At 49.5% G+C, this 18305-nt stretch overlaps 1 protein-coding gene across 3 annotated transcripts in view; it reads left to right on the plus strand.

The window, feature by feature from the left end:
• MRPL36 (mitochondrial ribosomal protein L36) overlaps positions 1–18305 on the plus strand; it is a 1017194-nt gene that overhangs the window by 525962 nt on the left and 472927 nt on the right. Inside the window, exon 1 of one of the 3 annotated variants that reach the window (XM_050795348.1) lies at positions 14051–14054. The exons of the other annotated variants lie outside the window; for them this stretch is intronic. The gene's annotated coding sequence lies outside the window, so the exon portion shown is untranslated. Of the gene's footprint in view, positions 1–14050; positions 14055–18305 lie in introns of those variants that run through there. 3 annotated transcript variants of the gene reach the window in all.

Consider the following 18305-nt stretch of genomic DNA (forward strand, 5'->3'; position numbering starts at 1 on the left):
TTATGGCGGTCCATTTTCAGAAGAAAATGTGAATGTGGGGATGTGGGAATCCACCTGGGCTTCCTAAATTAAAAAAAGGCAGCAAGGGGCCAGCTCGGCAGGTGTGTGGGGTCAGACAGGGCAGTAGAGCCAGTCTCATACCCTCTTAGGGTAGCGGGGAGCTGCCCGCTCCAGCTTGGATTCACTGTGTTGTGCGTGATTCAAGTCAGCTCTGGAGGCCTCGAAGATGAGTGGGTGAAACACGCCAGTGTGTGTTTGCTTCCAGCATCTGGGGGGATTCAAGGTGGAACGAAGCAGTGGGCAGGTCCCGACTCTCCTGTTAGACTTCGGACACCAGGCGCTCTCTGTAAAGGTGTCTGGGGACTCCATCTCCATGCAGACCACTTAGAGACAAGAAGGCCAACAAAGTCCACACGCAATTTTAAACAACTCAGCTGACATACTAATCCATTGTTTTACCTCCTGTTCAATGAGGGATGAAGACTGTTCACTGCTTGACATGGGAAGTTTAGTCATGAGACAGGTTTATCTAACAGCAAGCCTCAGATACCCTGTTCCTTCAGCTAAAGGAAAGAGGGGAATGAGGGCAGGAGTGGAGGCTGGGGTGAGTGAGCGCAGAGCCCCCGGAGGGAACATGGGAGATGAGCGTGAAAGGGTCCCTGCTTAGGAGCAGAGGAGCTCCCCACGTGCAGGGAAACTTCCGGAAGAAAGTCCTAGAGGCCCTTCCACTGCCGGGGGAGGGAAGGAGAGACAGAAAAGCCTGAGAGAGAGGTAGAGGGACAGAGATAGAGAGAAGGGGAGCGAGTGTGAGAGAGAGACAGAAAGCAGGCAGACAGAGACAGACAGAGAAGGGGAGTGAGAGAAGGAGAGAGGGAGAGACAGGGAAAGGAGGAGACAGGAGAGAGAAATGGGAGAATCTAAGGGAAGAGAAGAGTGAAGGAGATGGAAAAGTCTGGGATCCCAGGGTAACAAACACAGACTTTTTGGCATTACACAGAATCATTTAAAATACGAGCTTTTCCACGGAAGCTGGCCCACCTTGGATAAAGTACTTACCCTCTTTTAAGCTAGTTTCTCCTCTATAAAATCATGTTGGCCCAAGCACGACTGTTTTGAGGAGCCGCCCAGGGAGCCACGGTGGGGTGAGCTGCTGACGGCTGTGCCTGTCCTCTTGCAGGTCCCAGAGATGCGAGGAGAAAGCCTTGGACACACCTTGCCCCTGAGGCCTGCCTGGGGAGGTGCCATTCCAAGCTCTCAGTCCCCAGGGACTCGGAGCAGCCTGGCCCTCTGCTCTCTGCAGCAGATTCCTACATCAGTGCTGTGTCCTGCAGACACTTGGGGAGTGCCTTCCATGCAGGGCAGCCACAGCCAGACCATGCACCAGGCCCCAACACCCAACCAGGACGTGGCGCCCGTGGGGACTCCACCCTCCCCTCTGGATGGCAGGCACGTGCTTGGCAGCCTGCAAACCTCTGCAGTGGGTCCAGGGGCAACACCAGAGCTGCATTTATTTCTCCAAGACCCATCACGTGACTCATGTGAGTCCTCCAGGAGCGAACTCGTGCGGTGGCATCTTCTCTTCCTCCCCCGTGGGGAGCTGCCTTCTGAGACACATGGCGAATGATGGACCTCAGCCTCCAGGGCTGTTGTTGTGATGCCACTGGGCACTGGGCCCCAGCCACAGTCCCGATAGCTGTGTCAGGAAGTCACCCCTCCCCCTCAGGGGATGAAACCAGAGCACGGAGATACCAGGTGAGTTTGCCCAAAACCACCCCAGCGCCCTGGCCCTCAGAGCCAAGTTCTCTGCATGAGGTTAGATCTGAGAGCAGAAAGATCACCAGTGATAGACTCTTGCCCTGGACACGTGACATGGCCAGACCCTAAGCCTAACACCCTCCCTGCTGGTCCTGAGCATGGTGGGCAGGACATGGCCGCATGGGAGGGCAGCTGTTGTCAGGGAACAGGCACACCACACAGGCCAGGTGGCCACCAGCGTGGGATGTGGCTCCGCGTCTGCTCCCCCAGTCAGTGTTTTGGGTCTGCAGAGTTCCCCACACAAAACCATCCCTGTAAATGAGACACAGACTCTGAAGCACCTTTAGCCATTCAGTGGAAGCACGGTATCTGCCTCAGTTTCCTTATTTATAAGCTAGAACTCACATGCCTGCCTTTTGAGATTGTTTAGAAACTGAAACAAGAACATAGAACAGACAGCAAGGGATTCCTCACCTCACCTGGGCGTACCTTCTCTTCCTTCCATGCCCTAGAAGAGCTGCAAACAACCCCAGGCAGAAGAGGCGATGGCGTGAAACTGCGGCTCAGGGCAGTGCTGGAGGAAGCACTTGCACCCCGTTTTGTGGAGTATGGTGTACAGGGGGCCAGACTTGTGGGAAAAGGTCACTCCCTGATCCAGGGCACTTGGAAGCCCTCAGCGCCCACCTCATGGGGAGGGCGTGGAACTGAGACCAGGCCCTGGCAGCCGCCTTCATGCCGGCCTGTGCTCACATCACCCCCAGCCCTTGGGGATGCTGCTGGGGCTCAGCCGGCTCCCTGCACTGCTGGAGTGGAAGAAGAAAGGAGACCCCAGCCCAGCCAGCATTGCGGTAGCCTCAAGCCTCAGCCTGGACAACCTGCTGGCATCTGCCTCCGAATCTGCAGTCTCTGAAGCCAGTGATGTGTGTCCCAGGGTCAAGCCACTCGTTGGAGAAAAGTTAAACCTAAGGAAGAAGACAGGCCCCTGGGATTTGAGCCAATGGATTTATTCTTTCGCAATGAAACCAAATTTTTTATCATTAAAAAATGTGATAAACATGACTAAAATTTTGATGCTGCCGAAAGTACACTGCGTGTGTGCTGACATTCTGTTTGGTTGCGCTTAGAGCGTGAGTCCCCAAAGGCAACTGAGCAGAATCATGGTCTGTGCTGGGCAGGTGTGAGGAGTGACTGCAGGGGCTGGGCGGGTCTAGGACAGGCAGGCTGTGTCATGCAAAGGCAGGGACGGCGGCAGGCAGCGAGCGAGGCCCACGCATCCACGTGTGCGTTTCCTGCATCTTATCTGTTAGGAAATACGAGTGCTTTCTGGAACAGGAAGCATAAATCCCCACAGGAGTTGTGGATGTCCAAGCATTTGGGTTTCTCGAAGCTGATTTTCACTTTGCAGAACGTGCACTGGAGCTCACTTGAATGCAAGTGTCCTTCCTCATTATAGACAAGCACATTTCCACGTCTTTGCAAATGTGTGGGTGTGTGTGCCCAGGCCAGGCCTGTGTGTGTTGATTGCATGTGTGTGTCTGGTCAGGGATGTGTGTGGCCTGGGTATCCAGGCACTAGTTGCGGAAATGGATCTGAAGCCCCTCCAGAGGTGGGTCCAGCCAGCCCACCCTGTGCTATTTGCTTGGTGTGTCTGTGTCAGGGCAGCAACTTGGCTCCTGTCTGCCCTCTTGGTTTCTGGCCCCATCCCCTATGCAGCTCAGCCCTCAGGATGGCCCTTTCTGGAGTGTTGGAAGGACGTACCGGCTTCCTGGCCCAGTGCCTATTGTTCCCCTGCTGTGGACGTGGTGATCTTGTGTTTCCCTCATTCCCTCCCACAGATCAGCCTCTGGTGCTCTGCATTGCCTCCTGGATGCCCTCCAGGGAACAAACCCTGGCTTCACCCAACAGTGTGGGCTCTGGTCCTAGGATATGTCCATCATGGGCAATCTTGCCATTGCTGTGTGGTCCAGGGTTTTCAGACTCTGCAGGCTCTGGATGAAGAATCTTCCTGCCTTGTCCAGCCTCTGGGGTCCTAGTGCTCTTGGGCATGGGGTCACATCATTCCAACCCCCGCCTCCATCCTCATGCAGCCTCCTCCCTGTGTGTCTCTCCAAGGGCAGTTGCTGCTGGATTTATGACCCATCCTAAATTTGGATGATCTCATCTGGACTTCTTTAACTTAATTTTGAGGACCTTTTTCCAAGTAAGGCCATATTCTCAGCTTCTGGGGGTTAAGATGCGGACACATCTCTTTGGGGCCACAGTTGAGGCCACTGTAGGAGGCGTCCCCTGTCCCTCCTGCACCCCCGTCGCACCGGAACTAAAGGTAACCTTAGAGGGTAACTGTTAGGATGCAGCTGGGGAGAGACAAGACGGGAAGTGGAGCAGGCACGCAAGAGGGAGAGGCCCTCAGATTGGGTACTGCACACTCCCCAGAGCTCCTGCTCCTCAGACCAGGCCCTGCACGCACCCCAGAGCTCCTGCTCCTCAGACCAGGCCCTGCACGCACCCCAGAGCTCCTGCTCCTCAGACCAGGCCCTGCACGCACCCCAGAGCTCCTGCTCCTCAGACCAGGCCCTGCACGCACCCCAGAGCTCCTGCTCCTCAGACCAGGCCCTGCACGCACCCCAGAGCTCCTGCTGCTCCTGTGCTCCCTGCTTCCGCCCTGCGCCACACCTGTGAGGAAGACTGTGAGGGGTGGGCGGGTGCAGGCAGTGTAGTTTGCCAGATGCATCCAGGGTGGGCTTCTGTGATGCAGACACGGGAAGGCAACGGAGGCGTTGGTCGTGCACACACATGGACTGTGCTCCAGGCCAGAGACCAGTGTGGCTGGGGCGACTCAGGGAAGGGGCTCACGGCGAGGGGGTCATGGAAAGCCCTGCAGACCACCGTGGGAACACGGGTGTCGACCGTGAGTGTGGCGGAAACCGCGATGCCATGTGAGCTGGGAAGGGGAGCATCAGGCCCATCACCTCAGGGGAGGGACCTGGGCGAGGCTGAGAGGAGCAGGGTGACTGAAAGCTGTCCACGATCACCCAGGAAGGGCCACAAGAAGAACGACGCAGGCCTTGCCACAGACGCCAGAAGATTCCATCCAGCCGCTACACTAAAATCAGTGTGGTACTGGTCGGGGAATGGGCCAGTGGAAAACGCAGGTCCTAGAAGCCGGGAGGTGTGAGATCCGCTGAGTACAGGATAAGGGTGGTTCTGACGGCGTCAGTGAGGGGCTTCCTGTTCCATCAATGCGGCTGCACCACTCTCATTTAGAAGGAAAGAAAGTCACACTCCTACCTTCTACCAGCAATAGGAGGAAAATGCAGACAGATGAAAGACTTACTGGAGAAAGATAAAATAATAAGCTCACTGCAGACGCTCCTGGGAGTCCACACATATACCACAGGCTGCTGGCTGATGGGGAGCTCTGGAGCTGTAAAGGAGATGCCTTTGACCTCACACACATCAAAATCACTTCCTATGGTGAAAATGCAACAAAATGTCAATAGACAAGCAAGAGATTTGGAAAAAGAGTACATGTAGCAGGTCCAAAGAGAAAATCTGCTACACAGAGGAAGAGGTAGCTCAGAGATGAGCAGGTGCAATGGCCGACAGGGCAAGAAACAGTGCTCAGACTGTGGAAGGAGGGATGTGCAAGTGAAGGTCATGATGGCAAAAGTTGAAACCAGCAATGCCACTCTGCAGCCTCCGAGAGGTAAGAGGAAGAGCACTCACACCCAGGGTGGAAATGCAAAGTTCAACAACCTCTGTGAAAAACAAAATCTATTACAATTAGGGAAGCACATACACTTTGACCCAGTCATCTGACCCTTGGGAATCAATCTCCTACCCCTAAAAGTGCCAGCATTTGCAAAGTCGCAAGAGGCAAGTTTGTTCACAGCTGCAAAAAGCCCGCAACAGGGCGAGAAGCCACTCCGGTAATCCTGGTTCATCCCCACAGTGAAATACTAGGTAGCATGGAGAAGGACCAAGAAAGCTGCCTCACAGAGAAAGATCCTGGAGCGTCTTTAAGAAGTAAAAGATGTGTAGAAATATGATTGTTCTTGTGTGAAATCACAGAAAGGATGAGAGAAAAGAAAACTCTGCCTGGACTGAACAAAAAGGAATGTGTGAGCCATCTTTTTAAATCTCAGAATTTGCATATTTGTATGAATGCATTTAGTCACACGCATTTGCATAAAATGCAATGTGTGTTTATACCTGAGTGGGCGTTCTCTACGTGCTTCCCTGGACTTAACACTCAGCTCTGTTTTGATGGAAATTTACATTTCCTTTCTTTACCAACTGTTGCCTGAAACTTCCCATGTCCAATGTGCTAGTTAATTAAATGGAGGTATTTGAAGGGCTGCCCTAACCTTAACCCGACCTCTGGTTCAATGAGCTAAAACGTGCCCCGGAGGAAAGGTGAATACTGACGGATAGCATAATGGGGAAACCTGCTGTATCCAAAACCGCCTTCCCTGAGAGCTCCTCTCCTCATGGGAGATCCATCTGTGGTCTGGGGATTGTGGGGTTCATCCCTTTGGAGGACTGAGAAGAAAAGAGGTGTGATTGATAATTATTCAACAATAGGCCTTCGAATGTAAAAGCTCGCAGACACAGGCCCCCTAACCAACGGGACAGGGACTCCTTAAACCGGACATTCATGAGGCTCCTCTGAGCCTTCTTCTCCGTGAGGGCTTGTCCTTGTTCAGCTGAGCCCAGTGTTAGCAAAACTCCTAAGCCAGCCTAGGAAGGATCCCCCGGCGCGACATCCGGCCAGACCTTTCCTCCTGCACTCTTGGTATCCGGCCAAATTCTTCCTGGTGGTTTTCCGGCTCCCTTCCACTCACCCCACCATACATCTCTGCTGGCCCTTCTTTTATTTAAGTTGAACTCAGCCCCTCTCTCCGGTTGCAAGTCTTGAGTAAAGTCTTCTTTCTGTTTCTAACACCCATTAGAATAATTTCTCTGTAACAAATTTGAAGTGGTGCTTTTTTCATGCAAATTTGCTTTCAAAGCTCCAGTCATCCCCAGCTGGATTCTGAAGCCTCAGAACTGTCCCTTGACAGGACCTAGGGAAAAGGGAGGCACATAACCTCCTGGGCCCTGGGTGGAAAGCACCCCACAGATGACCCTGCAACGGGCACCCCGGACCATCCGTGGCACAGGGAGGCTGGGTGCCTGAAGAAGCCAGGAAAACTTCTGTGAACCCTGAAGGAGCCAGTCCCTCAAGACAGATCTCGAGTTGCAACTGGTCCTAAATTCAAATAGAACCCAGAGGCCAGCGGCTGACTCGAGGCCACATGGGTGCTCAGTGTTCCAACTCTGTTCCTGTTCAAGTGTCTGAATTGATGGTTGCCTGCAAAATCCATTTCACCTCCTGGACCTAACGGAAGACTGTGACCTGAGCGGACCAATCAGAACTGAGCATGTTTGCATCTCTCATTTGCATAGTGGACAAGGGTGGAAACCTCGGTGGGAACTTTCTCTGTAAAAGATATTCCCCCCTCTTTGTTCTCTCAGAGCACACCTTTGTTTTGAACCAAGGTTGTATCTCCTCAGTGTGCCATCTGTTTGCTGACATAAAATCTCTTTCCTTTTTTAAAAAGAAAATCCTTTTCAGTAAGTAGATTTGTTAACATTTCCAAACTCCAATGGTACTGGGTGCACTGGTGACACCTCTGATGTGGCACACAGGGGCCCTGCAAACTCCCATCCCTGGATGTTCAAGGAGAGCCTTTGCTGACAGAATGAACTTCTTACTGTCATAAATTTAGTAAGTTTGAGAAAAAATTCTGGTCTTGTAATTTTCCCAGGTGATGCTGTATTGTTTTATAGTGTGCATGTTGTGGACTGTAGAATAATATCCCTGGAGTGTCAGCTGGCCAGGGATGGACACAGGGCAACCTTGAGTCACAGCTCCTACAAGGTGAAACCCCTGATTGAAAATGGATTTACTCAGAGAGGCCTGGAAAGGTAACACGAGAGGGGCCCTTTGAATATTACCATATAAATGAAACCCACGTCTGAGTTGATAAAATGTTTGAAAAATGCTTTTTTTCTAAGGAATGGTTTGTAAGTTGTTTTATTTATTGAATCCTCACCTGAATATTTGGAGTATCTTATTTTGGAAGATGTGTGATGTAACCATGCACAGCACACAGAGGGCACGTGCACGATAATTAATACCTGTGGAAGACAGGCTGCAGGAGGCTTCCAACACAGAACGGGAAATGCACATTCTAATTTAATTTTAATGAAAAAAAATTCCTAAGAGTATCACAGAATGTATTTGTTGACATTTAAAGTTATACAATTTACACACAAAATAAACCAGTATTTGTCCCTTCGTAGGCAAATGAAAATGGCAGCGACTCCTGCCGTTTCTTCCGTAAGTGAATAAAGACACAGATACATAAGCCTTTGTGGGGATCCATTTCCTCGCCTTTGCCTTGGCAGGACTCTGTCTGTGTGTCTGTGGGTGGGGACTGTGCCAGGCAGGTGACAGGAGAGCGCTGTGCCCTAACGTGGCCTCAAAAAGGAAAACCGAGGCTGAGGGAGGAAGCACCTTCCGCAGGCATCCACCGAAATCCATTTCCCCCATTAACACCAGCAGTCACAATCCTTCACAAATCAGTAATTTAAATGACACTGACGATGAATACGGACAGCAATATTCTGTAGACGTATTTTCAGACTCATCCTCAGTGTTGGTTCAAGGTACAGCCACAAAGGAAGATTCCAGTTTCAATGTGGGACCATCTCTGCCTCCTCCTACTTTGTGGGAAGCACATCACGTGCCCTTTAACCCACTTCCCCTGCTACCCTGACGCATCCTTAGGCCAATTCCAGAAAGGTTTTGTGTAAGGACAATGTCACAAATGAGTCATTGAGGAATATGCACCACTCGGCATGTAAGGCCTCATTTTTCTGTAAGGAAAACCTGACGTCATTATTTCACCTTCAGGGTTCTCAGGAAGAAAACATCCCCATACAGGACCCACCCCTGACTCCAAATTTCCAAGGCTCCGGAGCTTTCTTCTTGGTGACCTCTCACCTCTGCGGATGCCCCCAGAGGTAGCTCTGGCCCAAAGGTGGCCCCGGGTTCTGCAGCTGTGGCCTCTAAAGGTGCCTGCCTGGAGACTAAAAAGAAAATCACTGAAGAGATGTTCATCCACGCAGGAAAAGGGGTTGACAAGCGGAAGCACAGTGCCTTGGGCTGGGGCTCGCAGCAGCAAATGCCCTTTCTCTTTTTAAAAAAAAAAAAAAAACAACTTTTATTTTAGTTTCTAGGGTACATGTGCAGGTTGCATGTCGTAGGGGTTTGTTGTTCAGATTATTTCATCATCCTGGTAATAAGCATGGTACCTGGTAGGTATTTCTTTTCATCTTCATCCTCCCCTCATCCTCCACCCTCAAGTAGACCTGGGTGTCTGTTGTTCCTCTCTTCGTGTCCGTGATTGCTCAATATTTAGATCCCACTTATAACTGAGAACATGCAGTCTTTGGTTTTCTGTTCCTGAATTAGTTTGCCTAGGTTAACGGCCTCCAGCGCCAACCCTGTTGCTGCAAAGGATGTGATCTCACTCTTTTTTGTGGCCACAGATTATTCCATGAGGTACATGTACCACATTTTTTTTCTCCAGCCTACTATTGATGGAAATCTGGGTTGATTCCATGTCTTCATTATTGTGAATAGAGCTGTGATGAACAGATGTGTGCATGTATCTTTATGGTAGAACAATGTATATCCCTTTGGGTATATAACCAATCATGGGAGAGTTGGATCTAATGATAGTTTCCTTGTAAGTTCTTTGAGAAATCTCCAAACTGCATTCCACAGTTGTTGAACCAAATTGACTTCTCAACAGAGTGTAGAAGTGTTCCATTTTCTCCCCAACCTTGCCAACATCTGTTACTGTTTTACTTTTTAATCGTAACCATTCTGACTGCTGTGAGATGGCATCTCATTGTAGTTTTGGTTGCATTCCTCTAATGACGAATGATGTAGAGCATTTACTCATATGCTTGTTGGCAGTGTGTATGCCTTCTTTTGAAAAGTGTCTGTTCATGTCTTTTGCCCACATTTTAATGGGGTTGGTTGATTTTTGCTTGTTAATTTGTTTAAGTTTCTTATAAATTCTATATATTAGACCTTTGCAGATGCATAATTTGCAAATATTTTCTCCCCTTCTGTACGGTGTCTGTTTGTTGATAGTTTCTTTTGCTGTGCAGAAGCTCTATAGTTTAATTAGGGGACCCCTCATTTGTCAATTTTTGCTTTTATTGCAATTGTTCTTGGATCTTTGTCATGAAGTCTTTGCCAGGCCTACGTCCAGAATGATATTTCCTAGGTTTTCTTCTAGAATTTTTATAGGTTTTGGTCTTACATTTAAGTCTTTAATTCATCTTGAATTTATTTTTGTATATGGTGAAAGGAAGGGGCCCAGTTTCAATCTTCTGCATATGGCTAGCCAATTATCCCAGAACTATTTATGGAATTATGAAAAACTATTCTAAAATTCATATGGAACCAAAAAAGAGCCTAAATATCCAAAGCAATCCTAAGCCAAAGGAACAAACCTGGAGATATCACACACTTGACTGACTTCAAACTATACTACAAAGCTACAGTAACCAAAACTTGACAGTACTGGTACCAAAACAGGAACATTGACCAATGGAACATAATCGAGAGCCTAGAAATAAAGCCACACATCTACAGCCGTGTGAGTTTTGACAAAGCTGACAAAGACACACAATGTCCTCTCTGTCTTAATGTCTGTCTTCCTTTGCCAGTCAAGAGCATGTGAGGCAGAGATGTGGCCTCAGGAGTCTGCACCAATCATGAGCTGCGTGTCCAGGTCCTATCCAGTGACCAAAGGGACTTTGAGCTGCTGTCCCCATGAGACTCATGGCCCAGGGCAGGGAATTACACACAACAAAGAAGAGAAGGCTCAGTTCCATTTGTTCGTGATGACCTGCTTTTAATAACAAACTTAACAGACAAATGCAAACTTGATCAGGATAGAATTAAGGGCTCTGGAGGCAGATATGCCTGAGCCTACATGGAGGGTGTCCATCCTGCTATGTGACCAGGGGCCAGTGGCCCTGAGATAAGCATTGCTGCTCCCTAAACACCCTAATATTTTAGGGCCCATGTGGTGAGACACCCCTGAGACCACATGAGATGGAGTGAGACAGCTCCCAGACTAGCATCCATGTTCAGGACAGACTCGGCTCCCAGCCCAGCGTCCACGCTCATGACAGACACAGGCCAACTCTGGCCCATGCCCCATGCTCGGGACAGACACAGGCTGACTGGCACTCCACACCTTCCTGGTGCTCGGGCTGCCCCTGCATGAAGTGCCAGGCCTGCCTGCGGCTCCTTCTGCCCTGCAGGAAGCCATGACTTTGGCTGCATCTCTGGGGTTGCCCAGGTGTTGAGCCAGCTTCTGGGAACTGGTGTGGGGATGTCAGGGGTCTGGCGTCACCCTCCTGGGGGGCTGACTCATACCTATTAGAAAAATCACAAGGAGGAAGAGAGCTCAGCCTCTCTCACCCTCGTGTGGGAGACGGGTCTCTCCGCACTGAGGCCAAGCTGGACAGGAAAATCACAGACCCCAGAGCTGCCTCGCTGTGAAGCTGAGAACCAGTGTGGAGCCAAGGAAGTTCCCACAGAGAAAGGAAGATGGGCTGGCTGAAGGCGTATGCATTGGGCAGCCTCAACCTCAGCCAGGTGGTCAGGAGCTGGGCGGAACAGCAGTCTTTGGGAGCTTCTCGTGCTCATGGATCCCATATCATGTTCTGACAAAGAGCATCCAGCCCAAGCCCCAAAGAGGAGCCTGCTCTTCGGGCTGCACACCCCAGGAGTGCCTGCTGACAACTGCAGAGTACACACCCTTCTTCGTTGATCCCTTGTATTTCCCTATGAAAGAAAAGAAAAGAAGAAAAAGGAAAAAGGAAAGGAAAGGAAAGGAAGAAGAGTGGAAGAGAGAAAGAGAAACAGAGAAAGAAAGAAAAAAAGAAAGAAAGAAGGAAGGAAGGAAGGAAGGAAGGAAGGAAGGAAGGAAGGAAGGAAGGAAGGAAGGAAGGAAGGAAAGAAGGGAAGGAAGAGAGAGAGAAAGAAAGAGAAAGAGAGAGGAAGGAAGGAAGGAAGGAAGGAAGGAAGGAAGGAAGGAAGGCAGGCAGGCAGGCAGGCAGGCAGGCTGGCTCACACCTGTAATCCCAGCACTTTGGGAGGCCGATGCGGGCAGATCACCTGAGGTCAGGAGTTTGAGACCAGCCTGGCCAACATGGTGAAACCCCATCTCTACTAAAAGTACAAAAATTAGCCAGCATGGTGGCAGGCCCCTGTAATCCCAGCTACTCAGGAGGCTGAGGCAGAAGAATCCCTTGAACCCAGGAGGTGGAGGTTGCAGTGAGCCGAGATCACGCCACTGCACTCCGGCTTGGGTGACAAGAGTGAGAGTCCGTCTGAAAAAAAAAAAGAAAAGAAAAGAAAGAAAGAATAAAAAGGACCTAGGACTGCAGGGGCAGGGAGATGCAAGGATCCTCCACTTCGGCCTTCTGTGTCTCCATTATTCACTCAACCAATGTGAGGCGGCCTGTCCCAGAACTCTCGGTGCGACTCCATGGGCCAACACAGACATGCTCTGTTGTTCCACAATAGACTCACTGCACTGCTACTGAAGGTCCCTGTGCCCTCGATTAGCCAAAGCATCGTCCCCAGCAGTGGTTTCATCATCTGTAATGTGAGCTCTGGAACCAGATTCAAGTTCTCAAACCTCAGTGTGTCTTAGCAGCACCCAGAAAGCCAGACACAGAACAGCCGGGGTGAGGTGGTCCTTGGAAACTGTGAGGCTCACAAACACACCCGGGAATTCACAGACAAGGCGTCTCTCCCTCCTTCCATTCTGCCTGCTGGGACTCCAGGAAGATCTCCATTTGTAAGGCATATGCACATTTCTTTATGCCACGAATGTCTTTGGAGTTCACAGAGAATAGATTTTCTATAATCTTTTTATTTTTATTTATTTATTTTATTTTATTTATTTATTTTTTGAGTCAGGGTTTTGCTGTGCCTCCCAGGCTGGAGGGCAGTGGTACAATCTCGGTTCACTACAACCTCCATCTCCTAGGCTCCAGTAATCCTCCCACCTCAGCCTCTTGAGTGACTGGGACTACACATACACATCAACATGACCGGCAAACTTTTGTATTTTTTGTAGAGAGGGGATTTCACCATGTTGCCCAGGCTGGTCTCAAACTCCTGAACTCAAGCGATCTGCCCATTCGGTCTCCCAATATGCTTTTCTTTTAAATGTCTCAGGACCGGGAGACCTTGGGGCCAGCCTTATTGGAAGGCATCCAGCTTGCTTGGGTACCTTGGGGTCGGTGGCGGTCAGGCACCAAGAGGAGAGCAGAGGGTGGACCATCTCCCCAGCCCAGGCCATGTGGTTTCTGCCATTAAGCCCCCCAGTTGCAGTAGGCAATTTTCTGAAGCTATACTTGGAAGGTTTAGCAAACCAATATTTATGTTTGGAAACAAACAAACAAGCAGAAAACATTGCACATAGTTTGGATGTCTTCTTCAGATCTCATATTGAGATGTGGTCCCCAGCATTGGCGTGGGGTCTGGTGGGAGGCGTTTAGATGGTGGGGGTGGATCCCACGTGGCTTGGTGCCGTCCTGGTGATGGTGAGTCCACCCAAGATCTGGTTGTTTAAAAGTGTATAGCACCTCCTCCTCCACCCACATGCTCCCCGCTCTCGCCACGTGACTGCCTGCTCCCGCTTCGCCTTCCGCCATGAGTAAAATCTCCCTGAAGCCTCCCAGAAGCAGAGAAGATGTCAGCACCGTGCTTCTTGTACAGTCCGCAGAACCACATGCCAATTAAACCTTTTTTCTTTATAAATTACCCAGTCTCAGGTATTCCTTTATGTGCAAGAATGTCCTAACACACCACCCAAGGTATAAATAAAAATGCAAGACATAATGAGTTTTCCTCCTGGGACATGGACAAACGCATTCATAGCGGGCAGGGGCTGGTCTTGAAGCCCCTTGATGGTCTGGCCCTGGGGCTCATGGCCTCCCCAGCATTTTGATCCCAGTTCCACTGCAGAAATTCCTACAGCTTGGTCGTCTCAAGAAAGCCCTCGCAGGATTCCACTGGAAAGCCGACCACTGATGGCCGTGGCCCACAGCTGCTTTGTTCCATAAGCCAGAGGAAACACTCTTCAACAAACACTGACGAAGTCGGCCTGCGGAGCCGGTGCTTCCTCAGAACCACGAGGCTGGCGGGGAGGCTCCAGAGCGGTCTCCTCCCTGAATACACTTTGCCAGATGGCGAGGCCCTTCCCAGCAGTTGAACGTTTGTGGGGAGAATGTGTTCGGCATTCCCAAGCTGCCCACATCAATGTATTATTAAAGGAAAATTGAAAACCTCCAAACATTCAACTACAGACTGTGGCACGTGGTACGGGGCTGCAACTTCTTTCCAAGTATGCTCAAGGCAGACCTCCCCTTGATGAGCAAAGAGAGACGGCTTTCCTGAGCCCTCGTCCCCAAGACCATCCTTCATCCTAGGGGTATCTTCAAACACCACCCCCTTGTCTCTCGCGGATCCTCCTTGGCCCCAGCCAGGAAGGCCACTGGGCGGGTCGGAGGAATCAACACAAACGGATATTGTTGCTGACGTGCTGTGAACTTCTCTCTCTCTTGTATCTGCAGAGAGCACGGGGCCTTCTGGGCCTCTTTGTGCCTTGTTTCATTTTTAATGACTGTCCCTGAAAAGCAAGGAGAGCAGGATGTTGTCACCTCGGCCTATTTCATCCCTGATCAAACATTGTCTGGCAGCTGTTCTGAAGGTCCCTGGCTATGGATCGGTGCGGACAAGGCAAGACCCCTCTCTACCTGCCCCCTCTTCTTTGCAGACCATCAGAGCCCAACCTGTGGCTCCTTCCCTGCAGCTATAACTGGAGAATTGAGGAAGCCTGTGCTGCAGAAGAAACATTCCCAAGGTGCGGACTCTGCTATGGATCCTGCATCAGACCCAGGTCTGCAGACCCATCTGCAGATCCATCCAACTGTATCCCCAATCTCTAGACCCAGTGCAGGTATGAGAACTGGGGCCCTGAAAGGCCTTCAAAGCCACCTTTCCTCTGAGGCACCAAATTGCTGCCAGCCCAGACACAAGGACACAGTGTCTGTTGCCTGCCTTGCTGACTGAGCTCCCTCGTGAGGTCCTTTAAGTTCCTGAATATTTCAGTTTCCCCGTATGTGTATAAAGGGATGACAGGTGCCTACGGGCATCCGGGGCTCCAGAAGCATCTTCTCCTCCCTCTCGCGGAGCACTCCCTCAGTCTCCCTCAGCAAACGGCGAGTGTCCCGGCAGATTGGTCCCCAATTCTAAAGTGAGCTTGACTCTCTGGGAGAAAATTACCTTTTACATCCTTGATGAAGAAAACCAATGAAAAGTGAAAATTTCGGTTGTGCAGAGTCTTCTTTCTTCAAGAAGCCAAACCGGTTCATGTCTCCCCCATTGGGGTTGACCTGTTGTTTTGGGTGTGTAAATAAACCTCACCTACGTGAAACTAATCCCTCACTATAAATGGAAGCTTAATTTCTTGGAAAACCTCACTTTTAAAACAGAGCAGATGTCCAAATGTACAGATATGTATACTTTTCACTTTTCTGAATAATTTCATTGTTAATCATATAAAAAATAGTGACAACTTCGAATGCTGGTGAGGACATGGAGAAACTGGATCACTCACACGTTGATGGAGAGAATGTGAAATGCTGCCATCACTCCCAAAGAGTAGGGCAGTGTCTCGCAAAACTAACATGCACATACTTCTCATACCACCCCGAAACTGCAGTCTTGGGCATTTACCCTAGAAAAATGAAACTCTATGTCTACACAAACCCTGTACAGAAATGCTTGTGACAGCTTTATTCATAATGGCCAAAAGCTGGAAATGACCCATGGGACCTTCAGTGGTTGGAAGGTTAACGAGACGATGGGACCTCCACACCGCAGGTTACCACTGAGCAATGAAAAGGAAAAGTTACAGGTAGGTACAGGCAGCAAATAGGAGGGACTCAAGATCACCATGCTGCACGAAAAAAGTCAGTCTCAAAAGGTTGCATGCTGCATGATTCCATTTATCATACATTCTTAACATGATAAAAATATAGAGATGAAGAAAAAATTAGTGGTTTCCCAGAGTTAGGAAAGCAGAAAGTCGGGGTGTGGTGGTGGCTGGAAACAGCTCCGGGTCCTTGTGGTGCCACAGCTGTGGATGTTGATCGTGGTCGTGGAGGAGATAAGAATCTGCGTGCATAATAAGACTGCATAGAACTAAACACACATGTGCACATGCATACATACATGTGTGTACACACAGATGTTCACGCATGCACAAACACACAGGCACACAAACACATGCACCGCATGACATATACACACATATGCACGCACACACACTGGAAACACATGTACATGTGCATGCATACACATAGGCACACACATGTTCACATACACACAAGCACACACACAAATATGTGCACCACATATGTGTGACACATGCACACATATGCACACACACACTGGAAACACACAAGTATGTGTGCATACATACACATGGGCACACACATGGTCACACATGCACTAACACAGAGATACATGCACTCCATGACATATACACATATGTACACACACACAGGAAACACACACGTATGTGTGCATACATACACATGGGCACACACATGGTCACACATGCACTAACACAGAGATACATGCACTCCATGACATATACACATATGTACACACACACAGGAAACACACACGTATGTGTGCATACATACACATGGGCACCCATATGTTCACACATGCACTAACACACACAAACACATGCACCACATGACATACACACACACATGCGAACACACACTGGAAACACACACATACACGTGCATGTAAAATTGGTCCAATCTGAATAAGTTCGGTGGATTGTTCCAATAGCAATTTCCTGCACCCTCACCCCAGTGGGACTGGGCTGGCCTGAGAGAAACCTAGACCTGCACATCACGGTGAGAAGTCCTCTCACTACGCTGCAGAGAGGAGGATCTGGTGTGGATGCACTGAAGCTAAGCAACGTCCTACCACGGGGAAGCCGGGTGGAAGGTACAGAGGGTCTCTAGCAACACTTGGAACTAAATGGGAATCTATCATTACCTTGGAATAAATACTCCAATTTTCGGGGTTTTTTGGTTTTTGTTTTTTTTTTGAAATGGAGTCTTGCTCTTGCCCAGGCTACAGTGTAATGGCACGATCTCTGCTCACTGCAACCTCTGCCTCCCAGGTTCAAGCAATTCTCTGCCTCAGGCTCCTGAGTACCTGAGATTACAGGCACCCGCCACCACACTAGGCTAATTTTTTTGTATTTTTGTAGAGACGGGGTTCCACCATCTTGGCCAGGCTGGTCTTGAACTCCTGACCTTGTGATCCACCCACCTCGGCCTTCCAAAGTTCTGGGATTACAGGCATAAGCCACCATGCCCAGCCTAATTTTTGTGTTTTTAGAAATGAAAATTAAATTAATCTTAGATTAATGTAACTATGAAGCTCTGCAGTTTCCTATACATGCACACATGGGTATAAATATATACCCACATATTCATATAATATACACACATTTTATACAGGTGCATATGATTATGTAGTGGCATTTATTTCACCATGTTTTGTGTTTAGGGGAAAATAGAAGCAGTAGAGGTTTTCAGATAAAGACAGCACAGGTGGGCGTCCCTTAGGGTTGTCTCAGGTCATTGATTCATCTGATGCTTCATCTGTCAGAATATGAGGAAGACGTTGTTAGGGGTGACAAGGGAAGCTGCTAATCCCAGACCAATGCTAGCCCTGAGTGCCAGGTCCTGCATCACTTCCCCACCCGGCTCCTTCCCCGCTGCCCCCGTTTGGTCGCGTCCTACCAGGTCTGAGATGACAGCACACACTTCCCACATGATGGGACATTGGACATGTACATTTCCAGCTTGAGTTTTTCAAATTATTTTTTCAGCCTAGGTCAAACTGGTATTTGAGACAATAAAACAAAACTGCCTTATTGAACAAATTTGATGTTTTGGATTCATTTCTTCCTTACTTCCCCTGCAATTGAATATCAACTTGTTACCAAGAGCCAGTGATTTGCTAGTGTATGAAGCAGAAAGTGAAGGACCAAAGGACACCAAACTGACCCCTCCATGGGGACATGTTGCAGCCCCAGGCCCGGGACGAGGTCGCTCCTGTGCATATGGGAAGGCAACTTCATCGAGATTCCCAGGCTGGAGGAATGCCAGCTCCTCCATCCTAACTGCCTTGAGTGGTCCACCAGTCTGGATCCTATGGCTATTTTCAAAATACTCAGCTGAAGGTGAAATTGAGGTCCGGGAAATAGGAGGGGAAACATTCTCAGGTCCCGGTGGGGGCAGAGCTCAAAGCTTCTATGTTCATGTGCAATTAACTCATCGAGTGCCCTGCACCCCAAAGG

The sequence above is a fragment of the Macaca thibetana genome, chromosome 6 (assembly GCF_024542745.1).
Source record: "Macaca thibetana thibetana isolate TM-01 chromosome 6, ASM2454274v1, whole genome shotgun sequence".
Classification (NCBI taxonomy): domain Eukaryota; kingdom Metazoa; phylum Chordata; class Mammalia; order Primates; family Cercopithecidae; genus Macaca; species Macaca thibetana.